The 10946-nt window shown below is 46.0% G+C and overlaps 5 non-coding genes across 5 annotated transcripts; all 5 read left to right on the top strand.

Annotated features, from left to right (window-relative positions):
* The first annotated feature begins 149 nt into the window (after nucleotides 1-149).
* LOC130308638 (U2 spliceosomal RNA) lies at nucleotides 150-340 on the top strand. Its single transcript, XR_008857588.1, has one exon. It is a non-coding gene; the product is annotated as a U2 spliceosomal RNA (small nuclear RNA).
* Nucleotides 341-2436: 2096 nt separating this feature from the next.
* On the top strand, nucleotides 2437-2627 carry LOC130308636 (U2 spliceosomal RNA). The gene has a single exon (XR_008857585.1). It is a non-coding gene; the product is annotated as a U2 spliceosomal RNA (small nuclear RNA).
* Nucleotides 2628-4700: 2073 nt separating this feature from the next.
* Nucleotides 4701-4891, top strand: LOC130308635 (U2 spliceosomal RNA). Its single transcript, XR_008857584.1, has one exon. It is a non-coding gene; the product is annotated as a U2 spliceosomal RNA (small nuclear RNA).
* A 2087-nt stretch (nucleotides 4892-6978) lies between these two features.
* Nucleotides 6979-7169, top strand: LOC130308634 (U2 spliceosomal RNA). Its single transcript, XR_008857583.1, has one exon. It is a non-coding gene; the product is annotated as a U2 spliceosomal RNA (small nuclear RNA).
* A 2086-nt stretch (nucleotides 7170-9255) lies between these two features.
* LOC130308632 (U2 spliceosomal RNA) lies at nucleotides 9256-9446 on the top strand. Its single transcript, XR_008857582.1, has one exon. It is a non-coding gene; the product is annotated as a U2 spliceosomal RNA (small nuclear RNA).
* The last annotated feature ends 1500 nt before the right edge of the window (nucleotides 9447-10946 follow it).

The following is a 10946-nucleotide window of genomic DNA, read 5'->3' as shown; positions in this document are numbered from 1 at the left end:
GGTATGGGTTTAGGTTCTGCTGTGTGTACTGGTGGTTGACTGCCCCCCAGCCCAGAGTGTGCATGGAAAATTGTCTGGCAGCCTCCCTGACAGCAAGCAGTGATAGTGCCCATGAAGGGGACCTTGTTGGGCCCGCCCCTTTCACGGTTATCGCTTCTCGGCCTTTTGGCTAAGATCAAGTGTAGTATCTGTTCTTATCAGTTTAATATCTGATACGTCCCCTATCTGGGGACCATATATTAAATGGATTTTTGAGAACGGGGGCCGATTTCGAAGCTTGCTTCCGTCGCCCTATGCATTGACCCGATATGGCAGTATCTTCGGGTACAGTGCACCACCCCCTTACAGGGTTAAAAAGAAAGATTCCTACTTTCATTGCTACCTGCTTGCTGGCTAGCCAGCTAGCCAGCCCTGTGGGCCTTGCTGCTGCTGCAGCCAAAAAACAAAAGGTGGTGCTGCTGCTGCTTCTGCTGCTTCTGCTTCTGCTTGTGTCTGGCCCCTGTTGGAGCGTCCAGGCACAGGACTTCTGCTGCTGCTGACTAAATGGCCTCCTTAATTGGATCATTTGAGTAGCCAGCACACCTGTGCAGGTAGGGCATGACATGATAGGCAGCTGCCTTGATAGCGGGTGGGTGCTGAATGTTCCTAATTGACAAAATAAGATTAATGCTTATGAAGAAATATAAAATCTCATCCCTTCCCCAATATCGCGCCACACCCCTACCCCTTAATTCCCTGGTTGAACGTGATGGACATATGTCTTTTTTCGACCGTACTAACTATGTAACTATGTAACATAACATGGGGGGGGGGGGGGGGGTCTCCTGGCTGTTCACACAGGTGTGTCATTGCTGTACATTGACCATGCATTGCTTCTGTGGTATTGCAAAGGCAAAGACAAATGCTTCCAGCCATCCATTGCACTAATGGATTGGTCATCAGCTGGCTGTCTATGTCCCGCATCAATATAGACCAAAGTACAGAGGGTTAGGCTATGCTATTGTGCACCTACCTGATGCATCAGAAGGTGCGAGGCCCTTGCTAAATTCTGTGCACAGACTTTGAGATCTATGCTTTAGACTGTATCTAAACCTGCTCCAACATGGACTGACATTCTGGCCTACTTTCAGCCGATGCGACTTGTCTGTCGCTGAACAGTCGCTTTTTATGTATTCAGCACCTATGTATAATGTTGTAAAAATGCTCTAGAAGCTAAAGTCGCAGAAATGTCACACATATTTGGCCTGCAACTTTCTGTGCGACAAATTCAGACAGGAAAAATCAGTATAAATCCTTAGAAAATTATCCCCCAGTGTCTCCATCTGCTGGCGGTATTGAATAAGCATTGCTGCACTGATGGGGTATGCATTAGACGAAAAAAAAGAAGAAAAAGAAGAATAATACGCCCAGAAAAGAGGCGAAAAGGAGAAAAACGTAAAAAAACGTGAAAAAAAAGTAAGAGGAAGAGAAGGGAAAAAAAGGTGGAAAATGGGTTTAAAAGTGATTTCGGCGGAGAATATATATATATATATATATATATATATATATATATATATATATATATGCGCACACACACACATAGATATAAACGTATTCTCCGTTGAGATATTGCAGCCGCTGCTGTGTCCAGGCCCAGGAGCCTTAGCACTGTGCTGTGATGTCACTCAATACCACTGACATCACTAGGTGTAAACAACATCTCTCCTTTGCTGTGTATGTGACTATGGAGCTGTTTGGTGATGTCGTCTATTACGGCCTTCATAGAAGCAACAGGAGATTGTTGCATCCATCTTGAACCCTCAGAACTGCAGTGCTATGATGTCACTCACTTCCACAGGCCTTGCAGAGTGTAAACAACAACAACCCAGCTTTGTTGTGTATGTAACCAAAGGGATTTGTGATGTCACCTAGAACCTTCACAGCAGCGACAGCTTTATGAGGAGCATCAGCACTGCTCTGCCTGAGCAGAACCATCACCGCCATAGGTTGTCAAATAACCCGGATTTAACCCACACAGGTAAGTCCAATGGGGTGCAGGCATGTCCTCTATGCTTACAGCTTCCCGTGGGTGTTGGTTTGATACCGTTTGGGGACAGCCAAGGAGGCATCTGCAGGCAACAAAGGTAGGTGTGTGCTTGTGTGTGTGTTTCCTATGCAGATCCTAAGCCCAGTGTCACATGCAAGTAGGAGGAGTAAGAAGGGTTCCTGGCAAATCCGGGTTATGGATTGCATTTAAAAAGGCCCCGTGGGAGTGCAATGGGCCCCTGTCTTGCTGCTTAGCAATAATGGTATGGGTTTAGGTTCTGCTGTGTGTACTGGTGGTTGACTGCCCCCCAGCCCAGAGTGTGCATGGAAAATTGTCTGGCAGCCTCCCTGACAGCAAGCAGTGATAGTGCCCATGAAGGGGACCTTGTTGGGCCCGCCCCTTTCACGGTTATCGCTTCTCGGCCTTTTGGCTAAGATCAAGTGTAGTATCTGTTCTTATCAGTTTAATATCTGATACGTCCCCTATCTGGGGACCATATATTAAATGGATTTTTGAGAACGGGGGCCGATTTCGAAGCTTGCTTCCGTCGCCCTATGCATTGACCCGATATGGCAGTATCTTCGGGTACAGTGCACCACCCCCTTACAGGGTTAAAAAGAAAGATTCCTACTTTCATTGCTACCTGCTTGCTGGCTAGCCAGCTAGCCAGCCCTGTGGGCCTTGCTGCTGCTGCAGCCAAAAAACAAAAGGTGGTGCTGCTGCTGCTTCTGCTGCTTCTGCTTCTGCTTGTGTCTGGCCCCTGTTGGAGCGTCCAGGCACAGGACTTCTGCTGCTGCTGACTAAATGGCCTCCTTAATTGGATCATTTGAGTAGCCAGCACACCTGTGCAGGTAGGGCATGACATGATAGGCAGCTGCCTTGATAGCGGGTGGGTGCTGAATGTTCCTAATTGACAAAATAAGATTAATGCTTATGAAGAAATATAAAATCTCATCCCTTCCCCAATATCGCGCCACACCCCTACCCCTTAATTCCCTGGTTGAACGTGATGGACATATGTCTTTTTTCGACCGTACTAACTATGTAACTATGTAACATAACATGGGGGGGGGGTCTCCTGGCTGTTCACACAGGTGTGTCATTGCTGTACATTGACCATGCATTGCTTCTGTGGTATTGCAAAGGCAAAGACAAATGCTTCCAGCCATCCATTGCACTAATGGATTGGTCATCAGCTGGCTGTCTATGTCCCGCATCAATATAGACCAAAGTACAGAGGGTTAGGCTATGCTATTGTGCACCTACCTGATGCATCAGAAGGTGCGAGGCCCTTGCTAAATTCTGTGCACAGACTTTGAGATCTATGCTTTAGACTGTATCTAAACCTGCTCCAACATGGACTGACATTCTGGCCTACTTTCAGCCGATGCGACTTGTCTGTCGCTGAACAGTCGCTTTTTATGTATTCAGCACCTATGTATAATGTTGTAAAAATGCTCTAGAAGCTAAAGTCGCAGAAATGTCACACATATTTGGCCTGCAACTTTCTGTGCGACAAATTCAGACAGGAAAAATCAGTATAAATCCTTAGAAAATTATCCCCCAGTGTCTCCATCTGCTGGCGGTATTGAATAAGCATTGCTGCACTGATGGGGTATGCATTAGACGAAAAAAAAGAAGAAAAAGAAGAATAATACGCCCAGAAAAGAGGCGAAAAGGAGAAAAACGTAAAAAAACGTGAAAAAAAAGTAAGAGGAAGAGAAGGGAAAAAAAGGTGGAAATGGGTTTAAAAGTGATTTCGGCGGAGAAATATATATATATATATATATATATATATATATGCGCACACACACACATAGATATAAACGTATTCTCCGTTGAGATATTGCAGCCGCTGCTGTGTCCAGGCCCAGGAGCCTTAGCACTGTGCTGTGATGTCACTCAATACCACTGACATCACTAGGTGTAAACAACATCTCTCCTTTGCTGTGTATGTGACTATGGAGCTGTTTGGTGATGTCGTCTATTACGGCCTTCATAGAAGCAACAGGAGATTGTTGCATCCATCTTGAACCCTCAGAACTACAGTGCTATGATGTCACTCACTTCCACAGGCCTTGCAGAGTGTAAACAACAACAACCCAGCTTTGTTGTGTATGTAACCAAAGGGATTTGTGATGTCACCTAGAACCTTCACAGCAGCGACAGCTTTATGAGGAGCATCAGCACTGCTCTGCCTGAGCAGAACCATCACCGCCATAGGTTGTCAAATAACCCGGATTTAACCCACACAGGTAAGTCCAATGGGGTGCAGGCATGTCCTCTATGCTTACAGCTTCCCGTGGGTGTTGGTTTGATACCGTTTGGGGACAGCCAAGGAGGCATCTGCAGGCAACAAAGGTAGGTGTGTGCTTGTGTGTGTGTTTCCTATGCAGATCCTAAGCCCAGTGTCACATGCAAGTAGGAGGAGTAAGAAGGGTTCCTGGCAAATCCGGGTTATGGATTGCATTTAAAAAGGCCCCGTGGGAGTGCAATGGGCCCCTGTCTTGCTGCTTAGCAATAATGGTATGGGTTTAGGTTCTGCTGTGTGTACTGGTGGTTGACTGCCCCCCAGCCCAGAGTGTGCATGGAAAATTGTCTGGCAGCCTCCCTGACAGCAAGCAGTGATAGTGCCCATGAAGGGGACCTTGTTGGGCCCGCCCCTTTCATGGTTATCGCTTCTCGGCCTTTTGGCTAAGATCAAGTGTAGTATCTGTTCTTATCAGTTTAATATCTGATACGTCCCCTATCTGGGGACCATATATTAAATGGATTTTTGAGAACGGGGGCCGATTTCGAAGCTTGCTTCCGTCGCCCTATGCATTGACCCGATATGGCAGTATCTTCGGGTACAGTGCACCACCCCCTTACAGGGTTAAAAAGAAAGATTCCTACTTTCATTGCTACCTGCTTGCTGGCTAGCCAGCTAGCCAGCCCTGTGGGCCTTGCTGCTGCTGCAGCCAAAAAACAAAAGGTGGTGCTGCTGCTGCTTCTGCTGCTTCTGCTTCTGCTTGTGTCTGGCCCCTGTTGGAGCGTCCAGGCACAGGACTTCTGCTGCTGCTGACTAAATGGCCTCCTTAATTGGATCATTTGAGTAGCCAGCACACCTGTGCAGGTAGGGCATGACATGATAGGCAGCTGCCTTGATAGCGGGTGGGTGCTGAATGTTCCTAATTGACAAAATAAGATTAATGCTTATGAAGAAATATAAAATCTCATCCCTTCCCCAATATCGCGCCACACCCCTACCCCTTAATTCCCTGGTTGAACGTGATGGACATATGTCTTTTTTCGACCGTACTAACTATGTAACTATGTAACATAACATGGGGGGGGGGTCTCCTGGCTGTTCACACAGGTGTGTCATTGCTGTACATTGACCATGCATTGCTTCTGTGGTATTGCAAAGGCAAAGACAAATGCTTCCAGCCATCCATTGCACTAATGGATTGGTCATCAGCTGGCTGTCTATGTCCCGCATCAATATAGACCAAAGTACAGAGGGTTAGGCTATGCTATTGTGCACCTACCTGATGCATCAGAAGGTGCGAGGCCCTTGCTAAATTCTGTGCACAGACTTTGAGATCTATGCTTTAGACTGTATCTAAACCTGCTCCAACATGGACTGACATTCTGGCCTACTTTCAGCCGATGCGACTTGTCTGTCGCTGAACAGTCGCTTTTTATGTATTCAGCACCTATGTATAATGTTGTAAAAATGCTCTAGAAGCTAAAGTCGCAGAAATGTCACACATATTTGGCCTGCAACTTTCTGTGCGACAAATTCAGACAGGAAAAATCAGTATAAATCCTTAGAAAATTATCCCCCAGTGTCTCCATCTGCTGGCGGTATTGAATAAGCATTGCTGCACTGATGGGGTATGCATTAGACGAAAAAAAAGAAGAAAAAGAAGAATAATACGCCCAGAAAAGAGGCGAAAAGGAGAAAAACGTAAAAAAACGTGAAAAAAAAGTAAGAGGAAGAGAAGGGAAAAAAAGGTGGAAGTGGGTTTAAAAGTGATTTCGGCGGAGAAATATATATATATATATATATATATATATATATATATATATATATATGCGCACACACACACATAGATATAAACGTATTCTCCGTTGAGATATTGCAGCCGCTGCTGTGTCCAGGCCCAGGAGCCTTAGCACTGTGCTGTGATGTCACTCAATACCACTGACATCACTAGGTGTAAACAACATCTCTCCTTTGCTGTGTATGTGACTATGGAGCTGTTTGGTGATGTCGTCTATTACGGCCTTCATAGAAGCAACAGGAGATTGTTGCATCCATCTTGAACCCTCAGAACTACAGTGCTATGATGTCACTCACTTCCACAGGCCTTGCAGAGTGTAAACAACAACAACCCAGCTTTGTTGTGTATGTAACCAAAGGGATTTGTGATGTCACCTAGAACCTTCACAGCAGCGACAGCTTTATGAGGAGCATCAGCACTGCTCTGCCTGAGCAGAACCATCACCGCCATAGGTTGTCAAATAACCCGGATTTAACCCACACAGGTAAGTCCAATGGGGTGCAGGCATGTCCTCTATGCTTACAGCTTCCCGTGGGTGTTGGTTTGATACCGTTTGGGGACAGCCAAGGAGGCATCTGCAGGCAACAAAGGTAGGTGTGTGCTTGTGTGTGTGTTTCCTATGCAGATCCTAAGCCCAGTGTCACATGCAAGTAGGAGGAGTAAGAAGGGTTCCTGGCAAATCCGGGTTATGGATTGCATTTAAAAAGGCCCCGTGGGAGTGCAATGGGCCCCTGTCTTGCTGCTTAGCAATAATGGTATGGGTTTAGGTTCTGCTGTGTGTACTGGTGGTTGACTGCCCCCCAGCCCAGAGTGTGCATGGAAAATTGTCTGGCAGCCTCCCTGACAGCAAGCAGTGATAGTGCCCATGAAGGGGACCTTGTTGGGCCCGCCCCTTTCACGGTTATCGCTTCTCGGCCTTTTGGCTAAGATCAAGTGTAGTATCTGTTCTTATCAGTTTAATATCTGATACGTCCCCTATCTGGGGACCATATATTAAATGGATTTTTGAGAACGGGGGCCGATTTCGAAGCTTGCTTCCGTCGCCCTATGCATTGACCCGATATGGCAGTATCTTCGGGTACAGTGCACCACCCCCTTACAGGGTTAAAAAGAAAGATTCCTACTTTCATTGCTACCTGCTTGCTGGCTAGCCAGCTAGCCAGCCCTGTGGGCCTTGCTGCTGCTGCAGCCAAAAAACAAAAGGTGGTGCTGCTGCTGCTTCTGCTGCTTCTGCTTCTGCTTGTGTCTGGCCCCTGTTGGAGCGTCCAGGCACAGGACTTCTGCTGCTGCTGACTAAATGGCCTCCTTAATTGGATCATTTGAGTAGCCAGCACACCTGTGCAGGTAGGGCATGACATGATAGGCAGCTGCCTTGATAGCGGGTGGGTGCTGAATGTTCCTAATTGACAAAATAAGATTAATGCTTATGAAGAAATATAAAATCTCATCCCTTCCCCAATATCGCGCCACACCCCTACCCCTTAATTCCCTGGTTGAACGTGATGGACATATGTCTTTTTTCGACCGTACTAACTATGTAACTATGTAACATAACATGGGGGGGGGTCTCCTGGCTGTTCACACAGGTGTGTCATTGCTGTACATTGACCATGCATTGCTTCTGTGGTATTGCAAAGGCAAAGACAAATGCTTCCAGCCATCCATTGCACTAATGGATTGGTCATCAGCTGGCTGTCTATGTCCCGCATCAATATAGACCAAAGTACAGAGGGTTAGGCTATGCTATTGTACACCTACCTGATGCATCAGAAGGTGCGAGGCCCTTGCTAAATTCTGTGCACAGACTTTGAGATCTATGCTTTAGACTGTATCTAAACCTGCTCCAACATGGACTGACATTCTGGCCTACTTTCAGCCGATGCGACTTGTCTGTCGCTGAACAGTCGCTTTTTATGTATTCAGCACCTATGTATAATGTTGTAAAAATGCTCTAGAAGCTAAAGTCGCAGAAATGTCACACATATTTGGCCTGCAACTTTCTGTGCGACAAATTCAGACAGGAAAAATCAGTATAAATCCTTAGAAAATTATCCCCCAGTGTCTCCATCTGCTGGCGGTATTGAATAAGCATTGCTGCACTGATGGGGTATGCATTAGACGAAAAAAAAGAAGAAAAAGAAGAATAATACGCCCAGAAAAGAGGCGAAAAGGAGAAAAACGTAAAAAAACGTGAAAAAAAAGTAAGAGGAAGAGAAGGGAAAAAAAGGTGGAAATGGGTTTAAAAGTGATTTCGGCGGAGAAATATATATATATATATATATATATATATATATATATATATATATATGCGCACACACACACATAGATATAAACGTATTCTCCGTTGAGATATTGCAGCCGCTGCTGTGTCCAGGCCCAGGAGCCTTAGCACTGTGCTGTGATGTCACTCAATACCACTGACATCACTAGGTGTAAACAACATCTCTCCTTTGCTGTGTATGTGACTATGGAGCTGTTTGGTGATGTCGTCTATTACGGCCTTCATAGAAGCAACAGGAGATTGTTGCATCCATCTTGAACCCTCAGAACTACAGTGCTATGATGTCACTCACTTCCACAGGCCTTGCAGAGTGTAAACAACAACAACCCAGCTTTGTTGTGTATGTAACCAAAGGGATTTGTGATGTCACCTAGAACCTTCACAGCAGCGACAGCTTTATGAGGAGCATCAGCACTGCTCTGCCTGAGCAGAACCATCACCGCCATAGGTTGTCAAATAACCCGGATTTAACCCACACAGGTAAGTCCAATGGGGTGCAGGCATGTCCTCTATGCTTACAGCTTCCCGTGGGTGTTGGTTTGATACCGTTTGGGGACAGCCAAGGAGGCATCTGCAGGCAACAAAGGTAGGTGTGTGCTTGTGTGTGTGTTTCCTATGCAGATCCTAAGCCCAGTGTCACATGCAAGTAGGAGGAGTAAGAAGGGTTCCTGGCAAATCCGGGTTATGGATTGCATTTAAAAAGGCCCCGTGGGAGTGCAATGGGCCCCTGTCTTGCTGCTTAGCAATAATGGTATGGGTTTAGGTTCTGCTGTGTGTACTGGTGGTTGACTGCCCCCCAGCCCAGAGTGTGCATGGAAAATTGTCTGGCAGCCTCCCTGACAGCAAGCAGTGATAGTGCCCATGAAGGGGACCTTGTTGGGCCCGCCCCTTTCACAGTTATCGCTTCTCGGCCTTTTGGCTAAGATCAAGTGTAGTATCTGTTCTTATCAGTTTAATATCTGATACGTCCCCTATCTGGGGACCATATATTAAATGGATTTTTGAGAACGGGGGCCGATTTCGAAGCTTGCTTCCGTCGCCCTATGCATTGACCCGATATGGCAGTATCTTCGGGTACAGTGCACCACCCCCTTACAGGGTTAAAAAGAAAGATTCCTACTTTCATTGCTACCTGCTTGCTGGCTAGCCAGCTAGCCAGCCCTGTGGGCCTTGCTGCTGCTGCAGCCAAAAAACAAAAGGTGGTGCTGCTGCTGCTTCTGCTGCTTCTGCTTCTGCTTGTGTCTGGCCCCTGTTGGAGCGTCCAGGCACAGGACTTCTGCTGCTGCTGACTAAATGGCCTCCTTAATTGGATCATTTGAGTAGCCAGCACACCTGTGCAGGTAGGGCATGACATGATAGGCAGCTGCCTTGATAGCGGGTGGGTGCTGAATGTTCCTAATTGACAAAATAAGATTAATGCTTATGAAGAAATATAAAATCTCATCCCTTCCCCAATATCGCGCCACACCCCTACCCCTTAATTCCCTGGTTGAACGTGATGGACATATGTCTTTTTTCGACCGTACTAACTATGTAACTATGTAACATAACATGGGGGGGGGTCTCCTGGCTGTTCACACAGGTGTGTCATTGCTGTACATTGACCATGCATTGCTTCTGTGGTATTGCAAAGGCAAAGACAAATGCTTCCAGCCATCCATTGCACTAATGGATTGGTCATCAGCTGGCTGTCTATGTCCCGCATCAATATAGACCAAAGTACAGAGGGTTAGGCTATGCTATTGTGCACCTACCTGATGCATCAGAAGGTGCGAGGCCCTTGCTAAATTCTGTGCACAGACTTTGAGATCTATGCTTTAGACTGTATCTAAACCTGCTCCAACATGGACTGACATTCTGGCCTACTTTCAGCCGATGCGACTTGTCTGTCGCTGAACAGTCGCTTTTTATGTATTCAGCACCTATGTATAATGTTGTAAAAATGCTCTAGAAGCTAAAGTCGCAGAAATGTCACACATATTTGGCCTGCAACTTTCTGTGCGACAAATTCAGACAGGAAAAATCAGTATAAATCCTTAGAAAATTATCCCCCAGTGTCTCCATCTGCTGGCGGTATTGAATAAGCATTGCTGCACTGATGGGGTATGCATTAGACGAAAAAAAAGAAGAAAAAGAAGAATAATACGCCCAGAAAAGAGGCGAAAAGGAGAAAAACGTAAAAAAACGTGAAAAAAAAGTAAGAGGAAGAGAAGGGAAAAAAAGGTGGAAATGGGTTTAAAAGTGATTTCGGCGGCGAAATATATATATATATATATATATATATATATATATATATGCGCACACACACACATAGATATAAACGTATTCTCCGTTGAGATATTGCAGCCGCTGCTGTGTCCAGGCCCAGGAGCCTTAGCACTGTGCTGTGATGTCACTCAATACCACTGACATCACTAGGTGTAAACAACATCTCTCCTTTGCTGTGTATGTGACTATGGAGCTGTTTGGTGATGTCGTCTATTACGGCCTTCATAGAAGCAACAGGAGATTGTTGCATCCATCTTGAACCCTCAGAACTACAGTGCTATGATGTCACTCACTTCCACAGGCCTTGCAGAGTGTAAACAAC

Source organism: Hyla sarda, unplaced genomic scaffold (assembly GCF_029499605.1).
Source record: "Hyla sarda isolate aHylSar1 unplaced genomic scaffold, aHylSar1.hap1 scaffold_1486, whole genome shotgun sequence".
NCBI classification, from domain to species: domain Eukaryota; kingdom Metazoa; phylum Chordata; class Amphibia; order Anura; family Hylidae; genus Hyla; species Hyla sarda.
This window is presented reverse-complemented; position numbering and strand designations above follow the sequence as displayed.